Source organism: Carlito syrichta, unplaced genomic scaffold (genome assembly GCF_000164805.1).
Source record: "Carlito syrichta isolate Samal-C Ts95f unplaced genomic scaffold, Tarsius_syrichta-2.0.1 Scaffold303572, whole genome shotgun sequence".
NCBI classification, from domain to species: Eukaryota; Metazoa; Chordata; class Mammalia; order Primates; family Tarsiidae; genus Carlito; species Carlito syrichta.
The window spans coordinates 56,829-71,628 of NW_007247668.1; positions in this window are offsets into that span (position 1 = coordinate 56,829).

The following is a 14,800-nucleotide window of genomic DNA, read 5'->3' on the forward strand; positions in this document are numbered from 1 at the left end:
GTAGCTGGAACTACAGGCACGCACTACCACACCCAGCTAATTTTTTGATTTATTGTAGAGATGAGGTCTCGCCAAGTTGCCCAGGCAGGTCTCAAACTCGCAGGCTCGGGCAATCCACTCACCTCGGCCTCCCAAAGAGCAGGATTACAGGCTGAGGCACCGAGCCCGGCTCCTTTGTCCATTTTTAATCAGGTTATTATTTATTGTTTTTTTCTGTTGAGTTGTATCACATTCTAACTACTTAGGGAAGTAACAGCCTGATTGAGTGGGGGGACAATCAAACAAATGGATTAAAACACACTGTGATAATGACAGCTAACATTTACTTAATGCTTACTATGTGAAGGTGCAATGCAAGTCACTTTACATGATGTTATAGTTAATTTTATGTGTCAACTTGACTGGGTCATGGGGTGCCGAATATTTGCTTAAACATTATTTCCGGGTGTATCTGCAGGGGTGCTTTCTGCTGAGATCAACATTTGCATTGAGAGACTGAGTAAAGCAGATTGCCATCCCCAATGTGGGTGGGCACCATTCAATTTGTTCAGGGTCTGAATAGAACAAAAAAAGGCAGAGGAAGATAGAATGATCTCTCTCTGCCTGCCTGCTTGAGCTGGAACATCAGTTTTCTTCTGTCCTCAGACTGGGTCTCACACTCCTGGTGCTCCTGGTTCTCAGATCTTCCAACTGAAACTGTAGTCACGACAGTGTTCCTGGGTCTCCAGCTTGCAGACGGCAAGATGGTGACACTTCTCAGCTTCCATAATCATGTGAACCAATTCCTTATGATAAATCTCTTTATATCCCATTGGTTCTGTTTCTCTGGAAAATACAGACTAGGAGATTATTTCATCTTATCCTTACAATAACCCTATGAAGTACTTTTATTATTAGTGACATTGTGTAGATAAGGAATCTGAGCATAGAGAAGTTTTATAATTTGCCCAAATTTACACAGAGAGCAGGTATGTAAGGCTAACAGTGGTTGACCCACAGAGGAGGAGGTCAGGAGTGAGAAAAGGACGAACAAGAGACAATAATTTGGCCGGGTTCGGTGGCTCAGGCTGTAATCCTGCGATTTGGAAGGCCAAGGTGAGTGGATTACCTGAGCCCGTGGGTTCGAGACCCGCCTGGGCAACTTGGTGAGACCTCATCTCTACAATAAATAAAAAAAATTAGTCGGGCATGGTAGCGCGCGCCTGTAGTTCCAGCTACTTGGAAGGCTGAGGTGGAAGGATCGCTGGAGCCCAGCAGGTCGGGGCTGCGGTGGCCAGGAGTGTGCCACTGCACTCCAGTCTGGGAGACAGAGTGAGACTCCAACTTCAAAAAAAAAAAGAGACAATTTTATAAATATTTGTATACTATCTGATATTTGAACTATGTGAGGGTGTTATCGCATATGTTGCTCACAAGCTGAGAAGCAGAGAGGAGTCCCTGAAGAAGGAAGGAATATGGCAACAGGGTATCCAAAGTGGCCTGCTGGCAGTAAAGATGAGAACAGCATCAGAGACAAGCTTTTTTAGGCCCAGATTTTCCCTGGGGTTATTTGCTCTTTCCTTCCATTTCATTATGAGGTCCATTTCATTCAACTTTTGGGGGGAGGACCTTTATGTTTATGATACGTAGGTGACAAGATACCTCAAAAGGATCTCCATTCCCCGCCTTCATGTTTTCTAGACCATTTCTTTTCTTTTCCATTTTTTTTTTTTTTTTGAGTCAGAGTCTCACTCTGTTGCCCAGACTGGAATGCAGTGGCATGCTCCCGGCCACCGCAGCCTCGACCTGCTGTCCTCCAGTGATCCTTCCACCTCAGCCTCCCAAGTAGCTGGAACTACAGGCGCGCGCTACCACGCCCCACTAATTTTTGATTTATTGTAGAGATGAGTTCTCACCAAGTTGCCCGGGCAGGTCTCAAACCCACAGGCTCAGGCAACCCACTCACCTCGGCCTTCCAAAGCACTGAGATTACAGGCTGAGCCACCGAGCACGGCCCGACCATTTCTTTATGTGTCACTTACTATGCTTCCTTCACCTAACCATCCAGCAACCAAAACTTACAAAGTGTGCAGAAGATGTGGAACAACAGCCCGGTCTTTATCACCTCCACACCTGTTCCGTGAACTCCTACTGTGGCCACTTCCCGTGGTTGATCAGATGTGGTTCTCAGAGAGAAGGGAAACAAGGTGGGATCAGGAACAAGAGTCTGAATGATGTCATGCTTGAAGGTTGCGTGGAGACACACTCCATCTGTTTTTCTGTAACATAAAAGAAAACATCCTTTCTGAATGAACCGTAGGCAGAGTAAGTGTGGTGGGCCTGAGGAAGTTAGCTCGCAACTCCCACCCCACATAGGACCTGAAAGCTCCAGATTCTATTCCTCTTTCCTTGGTGCCCCACTGAGCATGACTCCTGCCCTCCTCTTCCTTCTCCACTCTGCTGGCCACTCTGCCCTGTCTTATTCCTAGTCGACCCAGCCTTTTCTTCAGTGTCAACACTTTTTCTTCCTCTGTCACTCCTGTCTTTAGCAACTAACCCCTTCCTCGCCCTAATCCCATACATTCTGACTTTAACTGAACCTGTATACACTTAGAAGACATGATGTTGCTCACTGCTCTGCCTGGTTGGTGATCACTGGGAAGTGGAACAAGAGGGCCATACACACAGGGGCCTACGCAGCCATTTTTCACTATTTGTTCAGAGAAGACAACAAAGCTTGTCTGGAGAGAGAGAAGAATAAATTAAACGTGCAGAGAATGGGATGAAAGATCAGACGGCTAAAAGGAAAAAAGGGAATAACTTGGATTCCCAGCTTTCCAGACCCTGGCTCAGCTTCTCAAGAGACCTGTGGTAATTCCCCAAAAGTATGTTCTTCCTCCCTTCAGCCAGTTTGAGTTCATCTCTGTTTCTTGCAACTCATTGATTCCTGTTAAGTGGTCTCTCTCTTCCTGCTTGAAAAATTATCCCCTCAGCCTTTAGGAGTCAGCTTTTTTGTCCTCTCCAAGGTGAAGTCTCCCTCAGGATGGGAATCCTTGCTTCCCACCAAACTCGTTCACACAACCACGAGAGTGTGTCCCACTTTAGATTGTGTCTGGCTGTTCCTCCCTTGCCCGGGAACTCCTTGAGGGCAGAAACAATATCTGTTTCTGAATTCCCGGCAGCTTTCACAGTACCTTGTGTGCTGCTGCTCAGTAAACATTTGATAAATGAATTATTTCATTTTCCAGTTTCTGCCAGTGATGTCTAGAGAATAAATGTTAAAATTCATTTGGTCCTCTGTACTCCTTGGGAGCCGCAGATTGAGTTCTTACCTACACAACTTCCATTCTAAAATCTTCACATATAAATGCATCTCTCAGGAAAGGCTTATACTTTTGGCTTCATCTTCTTCTTTTTTCTCTCTCTCACTTTAATTTTTTGCTAGTTCCAAGTCATTCCATAAGCCCATGTTCCAAGAAACAAGGTTACACAATAACTAGGGACGATCCCTCTCCTGTCACATGGTGGGCTGCAGCCCGTGTGACTAGGTGGCCTAGTCAAGCATTCCTAAATGCCAGTCCAGACATGGGCTATTTCAGAATTATCCCAGCCCACATCTCTTAAACCTCTTTCTGAGGAAAGACTGTGGAATTCCTGTTTTAGCAGGCTCCAGAGATGGTCAGTAAGGTTTGGGACCCCATGGCTAACTCACTGTGCCTATGAGGCTGGCTTGTAGGTTTGTGCATTGCTGGAGACTATAGGCGCTATTTTTTATTTTTATGAGTTGGAGTCTCACTCCGTCTCCCAGACTGGAGTGCAGTGGCATGCTCCTGGCCACCGCAGCCTCGACCTGCTGGGCTCCGGTGATCTTTCCGCCTCAGCCTTCCAAGTAGCTGAAACTACAGGCATGCGCTACCACACCCGGCTAAATTCTGATTTATTGTAGAGATGAAGTCTCGCCAAGTTGCCCGGGCAGGTCTCAAACCCGTGGGCTCAGGCAATCTGCTCACCTCAGCCTCCCAAAGTGCTGAGATTACAGGCTGAGTCACTGAGCTTGGCAGGTGCTATTTTAACAAATTTATTTATTTATTTATTATAAAGATGTGGGGTACAATTCAGGGTTAGGTATACAAACATTAATCATGCAAGTACCCTTGTTGATGAGGTATGCCCCTCCCTCCCCTAGCAGTTTCCCTCAGCTGCCAATCCCACCCTCCTCCCCTGACAGTTTTCCACTACTGCCAGTCGCTTTCTTATAGCATTATAATTGTTCAAGGCCACCTTATGATTGAGAATATATGGAACTCAGTTCTTTGTTTCTGTGATAAATCACTGAGTATGGTTGACTCCAAATCCATCCAAGTTGCTGCAAAGTCCATATATTTGTCCTTCTTTATGGCTGCATAATATTCCATTGTGTATAGGTGCTATTTTGATCAGTTGCTTGTCCTGCTCAGAGGAGGGCAAGGCAAGAGGATTCTGCCCACCTGTGGTGCAGACAGAGATCTCCATCCAGGTATGTGTCCTGAGCCTTCTCTTCCTCACCATTGACCCTGTTCTTCTCCTACTTCAGGCCCTTCTCACTTCTAGCTTGGACATTCCACCCCCAAATCATTTTCATTTTAACTTCTCCCAGGGCCAAGCCTTCTAGTAGCCAATGCTTGATTCAGTTCCCAAAGCGCAGCATTTCATTGCTTTCCTGCCTCCATGCTTTGTTCCTACTGGTCTCTCCACATAAACTGCTCTTCCATAGCTATTCATATCAAAATTCTATCCTTTTATCATGATCATCAACAACAATAATAACTACTATTTGTTGAATGTCTGCTAGGTATGTGTCTATTACCAAGTCAGGCACTCTGCATATATCATTTATTCCTCACAATAACTCTGTGTAGCCGGGCTCGGTGGCTCAGCCTGTAATCCCACGCCTTTGGGAGGCTGAGGTGAGTGGATTGCCTGAGCCCGCGGGTTCGAGACCCACCTGGGCAACTTGGTGAGACCTCATCTCTACAATAAATCAAAAAAAATTAGCCGGGTGTAGTAGTGCGTGCCTGTAATTCCAGCTACCTGGAAGGCTGAGGTGGAAGGATCACCGGAGCCCATCAGGTCGAGGCTGCGGTGGCCAGGAGCGGCCACTGCACTCCAGTCTGGGCAACAGAGTGAGACTCCAACTCAAAAACAAACAAACAAACAAACAAAAACAACTCTGTGAAATGAGGATTGTGGTACCTACTTTATATACAAGAGACCCAAGGTTTGAATGTCCAAGGTAAACACAGCAAGAAAATTACAGAGGTGGAAAACAAGTCACTGTAGGTCTGACATTAAAGTCTTCTATGCCTGATATCCTCTACCTCCTACTTCTTGAAAAGGATTATCTTCTCTTCTACTTCCCATAATATTTTGTAGCTCTTGTGGAGGCTACATATTGCATTAAACTGTAAAGCATAATACTAACTTGCTGTTGTTTATATTGCTTATCATTTTTTGTGTGCCAAAAAATATAGATGAGTCAGGGCAAATTCTTTATCACCCTTGGAAAAAACACTCACATGCATGTCGGTAATTTTATTTTGGAAAAAACATCTGAAGCAATCATCGTGTGGGAGTGAGAGCCACGGTTTTTGAAGATCTGCAGTTAAATTCCAAGGTCATCACTTCCCAGGTCACAGACCTTGGGCTAGTTACTTAAATTTTATCTTTATTTTTTACCAACCAGTTTATAATGATGATAATAATAGTGTGTACCTTGTAGGTTATTGTGAGGATTAAATAGTGCTTGGTAAGTAGTCAGTGTTCAATAGAAGTTCTCTGATGTTAACTATTTTGAAATATATATATATTATTGTGGAAGATGCTTTAGAGTCCCTCCCTGGGGGGAGAATTATTTTTCCCTGTCTCATTGATACTTGGCATGACCATGTGACTTGCTTTGTCCAGTGAAAATTGAGAAGAAACGTGTGCCATTTCTGAACAAAACTTGAACAGTCATTGTGTGGTTTGCTACCTTCTGCATTCTTTCTGTTACAAAACTAGCATTGTCCCAGCTGGGGACTGTCTGGTCAGATTGGGACTCAGAAACAGAAACACAACCAATCTGTGATGGACAAGTCATGTGTGTGAGTTATAAAGCTTTTTGTAAGCCACTGAGATCCAAAGGTTTTTGGTCAACATGGTATAACTTAGCCTAGGCTGACTCATATGGTTGTTCAACTAGATTTACAGAAAGCCTCTTATTTAAGTATTTGCCTGTTCCATGATTATTCTTTGATTCTCTGCCCATTTAAGTCATTAGCAGTTTTTAGATCAGCCTGGCAGTCTGATATGTTACTTCTGACTGAAATAGCTTTGGAACATAGTCTTACAGAAATCGGATGAATCCAGAGCCCCTGGGATATTTGCTATCAGTTGTCTGACGGTTCTTCAGAACCCATGGGCTTTCCATTTTCTGAAGAAAAACCATTTGAACATACTTCTGACAAAGGAGCATAGTTCAGAACCAGCTTAGTGACCTGTGCACCCAGCTATATTAGTTGGTAATGGTGGTCCGTGGACATTGTAGAGATGACTGAATGTCTGGGCCAGTGTTCTGTCATGCAAGTCCTTAGCTCTTGCATAACTCAGCCCCAGTTCAGAGCCTCTTTCCAGCATAGGTTATCTCTTCAATGGACCTTTACCTCTATGCAGCAGGCCTATGACCTCAACTGCCTATGACTTCAAACTGCCTTGAAGTATCTGCAGCTACTTTTCCTCACTAATTACACTCAATGGTACATTGTCTATTCAGTATCCAGAATTTCCCTGTTGTCACTAAAGAAAAGCCCTTGCATTCTGTTATTAGTTGTTTTGTTTGTTTGTTTGATTGTTTTTGCTGATCATTAGGCAGGGAGAAAATAAAAGAATGAGTGAATGAAAAAGATCCAGATTCTTCTATAAGAAGTTCATCTGGGCTGGGCTCCATGACTCAGCCTGTAATCCCAGCACTTTGGGAGGCTGAGGCAAGTGGATTGCCTGAGCCCGAGGGTTTGAGACCAGCACGGGCAACTTGGCAAAACCTCGACTCTACAATAAATAAAAAATTAACTGGGCATGGTAGTGTGTGCCCGTAGATCCGGCTGAGGCAGAAGGATCGCCGGAGCCCAGCAGGTCGACGCTGGGGTGGCTGTGAGCGTGCCACTGCACTCCAGCCTGGGTGATGAAGAGAGACTCCAACTCAAAAAAAAAAAAGTCCATCTGGGCTGAGCATGGTGGCTTATGCCAGTGCAAGTAATCCAGCACTTTGGGAGGTAGAGGCAAGAAGATTGCTTGAGCCCAGGAGTTTGAGACCAGCTTGGACAACACAGCCAGACCTTGTCTCTATTAAAAAACAAAAAATAAAATTTAGCTGGGCATGGTGGCATGAACCTGTAGTCCCAGCTTCTAAGGAGCCTGAGGCAGAAGGATCGCTTGACCTCAGAAGTTCGAGGCTGCAATTAGTGAGCCACGATCATGCCATTGCACTCCAGCTTGGGCAACGGTGAGACCCTGATGTTAAAAAAAAAAAAAAAAAAGAATAAAAAGAAGAAAAGAAGTCTGTCTGGTTAAAATCCTTGGTCTACAGTCTATGACCTGTTTGTAATTGTATAACTGCTTGAATTTCTGCTTGCCAAATATCTGAGAATGGAGTTCCCCAAATCTCCACGTAGCCTTTTGGGACCTTCATTCTGCAGAAGGGACTCTAGCCCACCCCAGCCTGGAAAGGCCTGGGAAGGCCTCCAGCCCACCCCTTTCTAGCCAACTGACCTGAAGAGCCAATTATTGCAGGGCAAGAGGTTCCACTTGTGGCCTCCAGAGGCTAATTTTCATTTCAGAGGGGTTTTGAAAGGGTTACTTAAGGATCATTACGTTGAGGGTTCACTATTCTTTGGGGGATTATTTTAAGGACTGCTCTTTATTTCATACTATGACATACCTTGGGCACTTAAGGAACGTGGTAGGGTCACCTCTACTGAATAATGCTGAGTAATCTAGGTTCAATAAAGGGAATCCTAGATCAATAAATAACAGTGTTGTTGTTGTTGATGATGATGATGTTGATGATGATCCCACCTAATGCTTATTTAACTCTTACCACGTGCCAGATCTTGCTCTAAGTGCCTGACTCAGAAAGACAAGTACCATCATTATTACCATTTTGGAGATCAGGAAATGGAGGTAGAGATAGAATAACTAATTTAAAGTTGCTCAGCTTGTAAGTGGCAAGGTTGGAATTTGAATCCTGATGGTATGACCCCAAAGCATATGTTTTTACTCCCTGCACTATGCCACCTTTTATTTTTCATCTTGTTGATCATGTATCCAACTCTAAATATTCCCCTTCTGAAAGGGAATTATGGGTAGAGGACAATGTCCATACTATTTTGTGAAATGTATTGACACTTTTCATGCTGACGAAATATATATAACTACTATTCATTGAGCACCTTCTTGTCTTTTCAGTCTTGACCCCTTCTTGTGTAAATTATATTCTTACTATAAAATCTAAAGGCAGGAATGCAGCTCAATCCTGATAGAGCCTAGAAATGAACCTGGAAGGTTTTCAGAAGCCCAGTCAGTTCTCTCTTTCCTAAGGGTCTCTGTACAACTGTCATGATTCTTCTTCAGATCAACTTTCTGAGCCTCCCTATGATTATGACAAAGTACAACTACTCAAGTTAACTTCAGGGAGGTACTAGCCCCTGTTCACAATGCTCTGATGACACTTTCACAAGTATTAACTCATTCTGCCCTGGTCGGACATGGTGGCTTATGTCTGTAATCCCAGCATTACGGGAGGCTGAGGAGGGAGGATCACTTGAGCCTAGGAGTTTGAAAACAGTCTGGGCAACATAGTGAGACCCTTTCTACAAAACATTTAAAAATCAGCCATGCACAAAGACTCGTTCCTATAGTCCTAGCTTCTCAGGAAGCTGAGGCAGGATTGTTTGAGTCCAGGAGTTCAAAGCTGCAGTGAGCTATGATCATGCCACTGCATTCCAGCTAGGTGACAGTGTGAGACTCTTTCTAAAAAATAAAAAAATTTTAAAAAAGAAACCAAAACACTCATTCTATCTTCATCACAACCCTATGTAGTAGGTACTTTTACTATCATAGCCATCTCATTCTATTCTACAGATAAGGAAACTGGGGCCCAGAAGAGGAAATATAGACTTTCTTGCTCAGAAAGGGAAGGGTCAGGATTTCAACCCGAGTCTGATGATGGGAGCCATACCCTCAGTTACTACTCTCTGAATCCCAATCCCAGATTTCCAGGGAGGAGAATCTGATGCACTAAGCTCAGTTGGTGGCAGGAATAGTCCTCCTGGTTCAATTAACTTTATCAGTCAGGTGCTGTCCTGTAGCACAAACACGACTGCCAGAAACCTAGGGATCAAGAGATGAAGTGTGGTGCAATAAGGAACAGCAGTTCTCAGAAAAATAGGACATTGCATGTCAGGCATATATTCAAGGAGGTGTCTACTACATCCTGTGTGGTAGGAATTTGGATTCCCATTTGCTACTTAGGAACTAATTGAAGATTAATGGGGTTAAACAGCTTGTTTTAGGCTCCACATAAGTGGGAGAGGCAAGATTCAAGCACAACCTATCTAATCCCTATGACTTACTTTATAACATGCTGTCAGAGGAGGATGGCCAGGGTGGCTATGTGTTATGTGAGTGTTAAGTGGCAGATTGCATTTTCCAAAAAGGGCTGCAACAAATATCTCCTACCCCACATACCCTTCTTTTTTAGAGTTGGAGTCTCACTCTGTCACCCAAGCTGGAGTGGGGTGACACAATCAAGGCTCACTGCAGCCTCAACTTCCTGGGATTGGGCGATCCTTCCGCCTCAGCCTACTGAATAGCTGGGAATACAGGCATGCACCACCACACCCAGTTAATTTTTTAATTTTTATTTTTTTACAGAGATGAAGTCTTATTACGTTGTCTAGGCTGGTCTCAAACTCCTGGCTTCAAGCAATCCTCCTGCCTCGGCCTCCCAAAGTACTGGGAGTCTTGACATCATGACCTCAAAGCCCATGTTTTCACACCCTGCACTATGATGCCTTTTATTTTTCAACATGTTTATTTTGGGTGTTTCCAACTCTAAATATTCCCCTCCTGAAAGGGACCTATAAGTGAAGGACAATGTCCAAAATCTGGGCTTGGGATTTAGAGAGTAGTGACTGAGGGTGTGACCCGCACAATTAGACTCTGGTTGAAATCCAGACCCTTCCCTTTCTGAAAAAGAAAATCTGTATTTAGTATTCTGGTCTCAAATTTCCTTATTAATAGAATAGATTGAGATGGCTATGATAATAAAAGTACCTACTACATACCATTGTTATGAGAACAGAATGAGATTTGTGTGTGCATGTGTTTTGTTTTGTTTGTTTGAGACAGAGTCTCACTCTGTCACCTAGCTGGAGTGCAGTAGCATGATCATAGCTTACCTCAAACTCCTGAGCTCAAAATAAATCCTTCTGCCTCAGTCTTCCAAGTAGCTAGGACTGCAGCCAACGTGCCTGGCCACACATGGTCTTCTTTTTTTTTTTGGGTTGGAGTCTCACTCTGTTGCCCAGACTGGAGTGCAGTGGCCACTCCTGGCCACCACAGCCTTCACCTTCTGGGCTCCAGCGATCCTTCCGCCTCAGCCTTCCAAGTAGCCGGAATTACAGGCATGCGCTACCACGCCCGGCTGATTTTTTGATTTATTGTAGAGATGAGGTCTCGCTGCCCAGCCGGGTCTCGAACCAGCGGGCTCAGGCAATTTATTCACCTCAGCCTCCCAAAGGCGTGGGATTACAGGCTGAGCCACCGAGCCAGGCTACATGGTCTTCTTAAAATAAAACTTTGCCATTTCCCTCACTGAGATAAGAGGACAATGATCCTTCCCTTGAATCTGGGAGGGCTTGTGAGTAAGGCAGAAGTGACACTGTGGGACTTCTGAGATTAGGTCATAAAAGATAATGTTGCTTCCACGAGCATGCTTGGCACCCAACGGCCATGCTGGAAGAAAGCCCAGACTACCCCTGTAGAAAGACCATATGGAGAAGCCTTGAGAGAGCAAGCACACGTGAGCAACCTGACCACTCCAGCTGCTCCATTCTCCCACTGTTCTAGCTTCAGCCACCATCTGACTATAATGTTATGATGAGACCACTGCCAGAACTGCCCACGAGGGTTCTTCTCGCATTCTTGATCCACAGAAACTGTGAAAAATTATATGATTGTTGTTTTAAGCTGCTAAATTTTGAAACTTTGGGTCAGGCACGGTGGCTCACACCTGTAATCCCAACACTTTTGGGGTAGAGGCAAGAGGATTGCTTGAGTCCAGGAGTTCGAGACCGGCCTGGGCAACTTGGCAAGACTTGGTCTCTATGATGAATCAAAAATTAGCCAGGCATGGTGACATGCACCTGTAGTTCTAGCTTCTTGGAAGGCTGAGGTGGAACGATCGCCTGAGCACAGCAGGCCAAGGTCTCGGTGACTGTGAGCACGCCACTGCACTTCAGCCAGGGTGACAGGGTGAGATTTCTCAAAAAAAAAAAAAAAAAGACTGCTAAATTTTGAGGGGATTTATTTATTATAAAACATCAGTAACCACAGTGGCATATTTGGGGGAAGAGAAATCTTCAGAAGGACATGAGAAACATCTTCAAACACCTGAAGGGCTTTAGGTATAGGAGTTAGACCTGAAGTGTGAAGCCCTAGGAGGTAGCACTTCTGTCATCAGATGGGATTTACAGGGTGTCAAATTTGACTCTTTGAGGAGGCCTTCTCTAGATGTAGAACTGGAAAATGAGTCAACCGACAGTGTATTCAGCTCTTCTTCAAATTTGAGCACTCTGTTACCAGAATTCAAACAGAGAACGGGTAGTTACTTTGGGGGGGGGATCCAGAAGCTCCCAAAAGGCACCTACCAACTCTAAAAAATATAATTCCTAATAAGTTAAAGCCTTTAGTAAATTCATCTTAGAGGATGTGAGGATTAACATGGGTCTTTAATGTTAGAAAGGGTTGGGAAAGCAGAAGAGTCACTTCACAAAAACCAATGCGAACTGTATATTTAACCAGCAATATCAAATTAATCATGCCCATCTCACCTGAAAACCTGATCTCCTCATCCTTTTATGGTGTTACAGGGCACCATCCTTCCAGTCCCTTTCTTAGTCACTAACAATCCTTTGCATCTTTCAATCCTCACATTCCATTGGTTGCTAAATTGTTCCACTTTTCTCGCCACAGTGAGTCTTGCATCTGTTCCTTCCGCTCCATTTGCACTATCATTGGCTTTGTTCACAATATCATCACCTCTCATCTGGATGACTGCAACAGCCCTCTGGATGGATAGTGTGTTGCCAAATTAATTATCCTAAATCAAGGCTCAGAATATGTCAGTCCCTGACTCTAAAACCAAAAGCTTCATTCAGTTCCCATTGCCTTTAAAGATGAATTTTCTTAGGCACTCAAGGCTTTTATGATCTTGCAGAGAATGAGAGAGAAGGAAAATAGGAGCGATATATATATATATATACACATACATATATATATATACATATACATATATATATATACATATATATATATAATTTTTTTGTATTAGTTTCTTAAGACTAACAAGTTACCAAAAACTGAGTTGCTTAAAACAGAAACTTAGTGTCTCAGATTCTGGAGGCTAGAAGTCCAAAGTCAAAGTGTCAGCAGAGCCATGTTTAATCTGAAGGCTCTAGGGAAGTTTCCTTCCTTTTCTCTTCCTAGTTTCGGAAGGCTTCTGGCAAACTCTGACATTCCTTGGTTTATAGATGCATCACTCCAATCTCTGCCTCTGTCTTCACATGGACTTCCTCCCTGTATGTGCCCAAATCTCCCTTCTCTCTCTCTTTTAAAATCTCGGTTCTACTCCTTCTGTATCCCTCTCTTATATTTTATAAAGACACCTCATTGGATTAAGGGCCCAGCCTAGCCCAGTATGACATCATCTTAACTTATTTCTGCAAAGACCCTATTTCCAAATAAGGTCACATTCCTCTGAATGGGGGTGGGCGGGTAGAGCTTGAATGTATGTTTTTTGGAGATACAAAGTCAACTTTCTACAATTCCTATTGGTAGAAACTGCCAGAATAACAGCTTAGCATAGTGATGGCATCTTGCTTGTGGAAAGGTTCTGGATGTGGTGAAGAATTTCAGCAACAGTGAGAGGTAATATTAAATAAGATAGGCCAGAGAGTTTTTTGTTTGTTTTGAGGTGGAGTCTCACTCTGTCACCCAGACTGGAGTGCAGTGGCAACACGCATGGCCACCCCAGCGTTGACCTTTTGGGCTCCGCCGATCCTTCCGCTTCAGCCTTCCAAGTAGTCAGAACTACAGGCATGCACTACCACTTCCAGCTAATTTTTGATTTATTGTAGATATGAGGTCTTGTCAAGTTGCCTGGGCTGGTCTTGAACCCACGGGCTCAGTCAATCCACTGGCCTCGGTCTCCCAAAGTGCTGGGATTACAAACTGAGCCACTGAGCCCGGCCCAGAGAGTTTTCTGAACAATAAAATAGCATACATGATCAAAGGATAAAATTTTAGCTTTGTGAAAAACCAGCCTGGATGCTGGATGTAGGAGCGATGATAGGAAATAAAGCTTGTTACGTTAGTCAAGAGGATGTCTCAGTAGCTCAAAGGCAAGGAGGTAGGCACAGAACTAGATTGTTAGCCCCAGAAGACTGGAAACTTCACCTCTTTTGTTCAGCAATAGCTGAGAGCCCATAGACAACAGCCTGCAACAATGTCTGACACATAGTAGGGTGCTCAGAACACATTTATTGAACAGATGAACAACGTAGGATTGCAGCAGTAGAAATGGAGAGTAGGAATGATGCATCAGGTCCTTCAGGGATGGACAGACCTAGGTGGCCCTGCAACAAGGTAGGGTGAAGAGGTAGGGGTGAGGAGGGTGGAGTGGGAATTGGTCCAGGAATACCAATTTGCGTACACCCAAATCCGTGCATACTCAAATCCCACAGTTGGTCCTGCAGAACCCACGAATAGGAAAAGTCAGACTTCTTGGTTTTGCAAGTGGCAAATACTGTATTTTTACTCTGCCTTTGGTTGGGAGGAAAAAAACATTCTGCGGATAAGGGGACTTGCACAGCTCAAACCCATGTTGCTCAAGGGTCAACTGGTAGTTATCAATTAAGCATCACTTAAAAGTCAGGCCCATAACTTGGTGCCTATTGGAGGGAGACTGGACCTCTCTCAAACCACCTGCTGCACACTGCTTAGCATAGGTCTCTACACCATTTCTTTCACCCTAGCATGCGCCTCTGGAGGAGAGGGATGCATCATGCTCGCTCTTCACGTCTGTGTGTGTCCGCCACACTACCCGGCTGTGACACAGGGGGACCCCATGACAACTCCCAATACATGGATTTTTACGTTTAAGCACAATCAAAAGATTTTCTAGACTCTGTATTTTAGCTTTCCGCACGCTCCCGAAATGCCTGGCACCCACCAGTAAGCGCCCCAGAGGCACTTGTTGAACCAAACAGAATAAATCAGAGTCGCCCAGTTCCGCCTGGCAGCGAGGTCTGCCCTTGGCAGGATGACAGAATCCATTGCGATGAAATTCTTATGTAAGAGTTAATGACCCTCCCAGCCCACTTGACCTCCCCGCCACGGCCAGAGAGGAAGGGAAAGGCAGCGAGAGCACTTGTTACAAACACACACGGTTTCGGGGGTAGATGCCCGGGCTGATTTCTCGTCTCGGTTCACCGTAAAGTCCTCAAGACCCCGCCGCAGGCGCCGT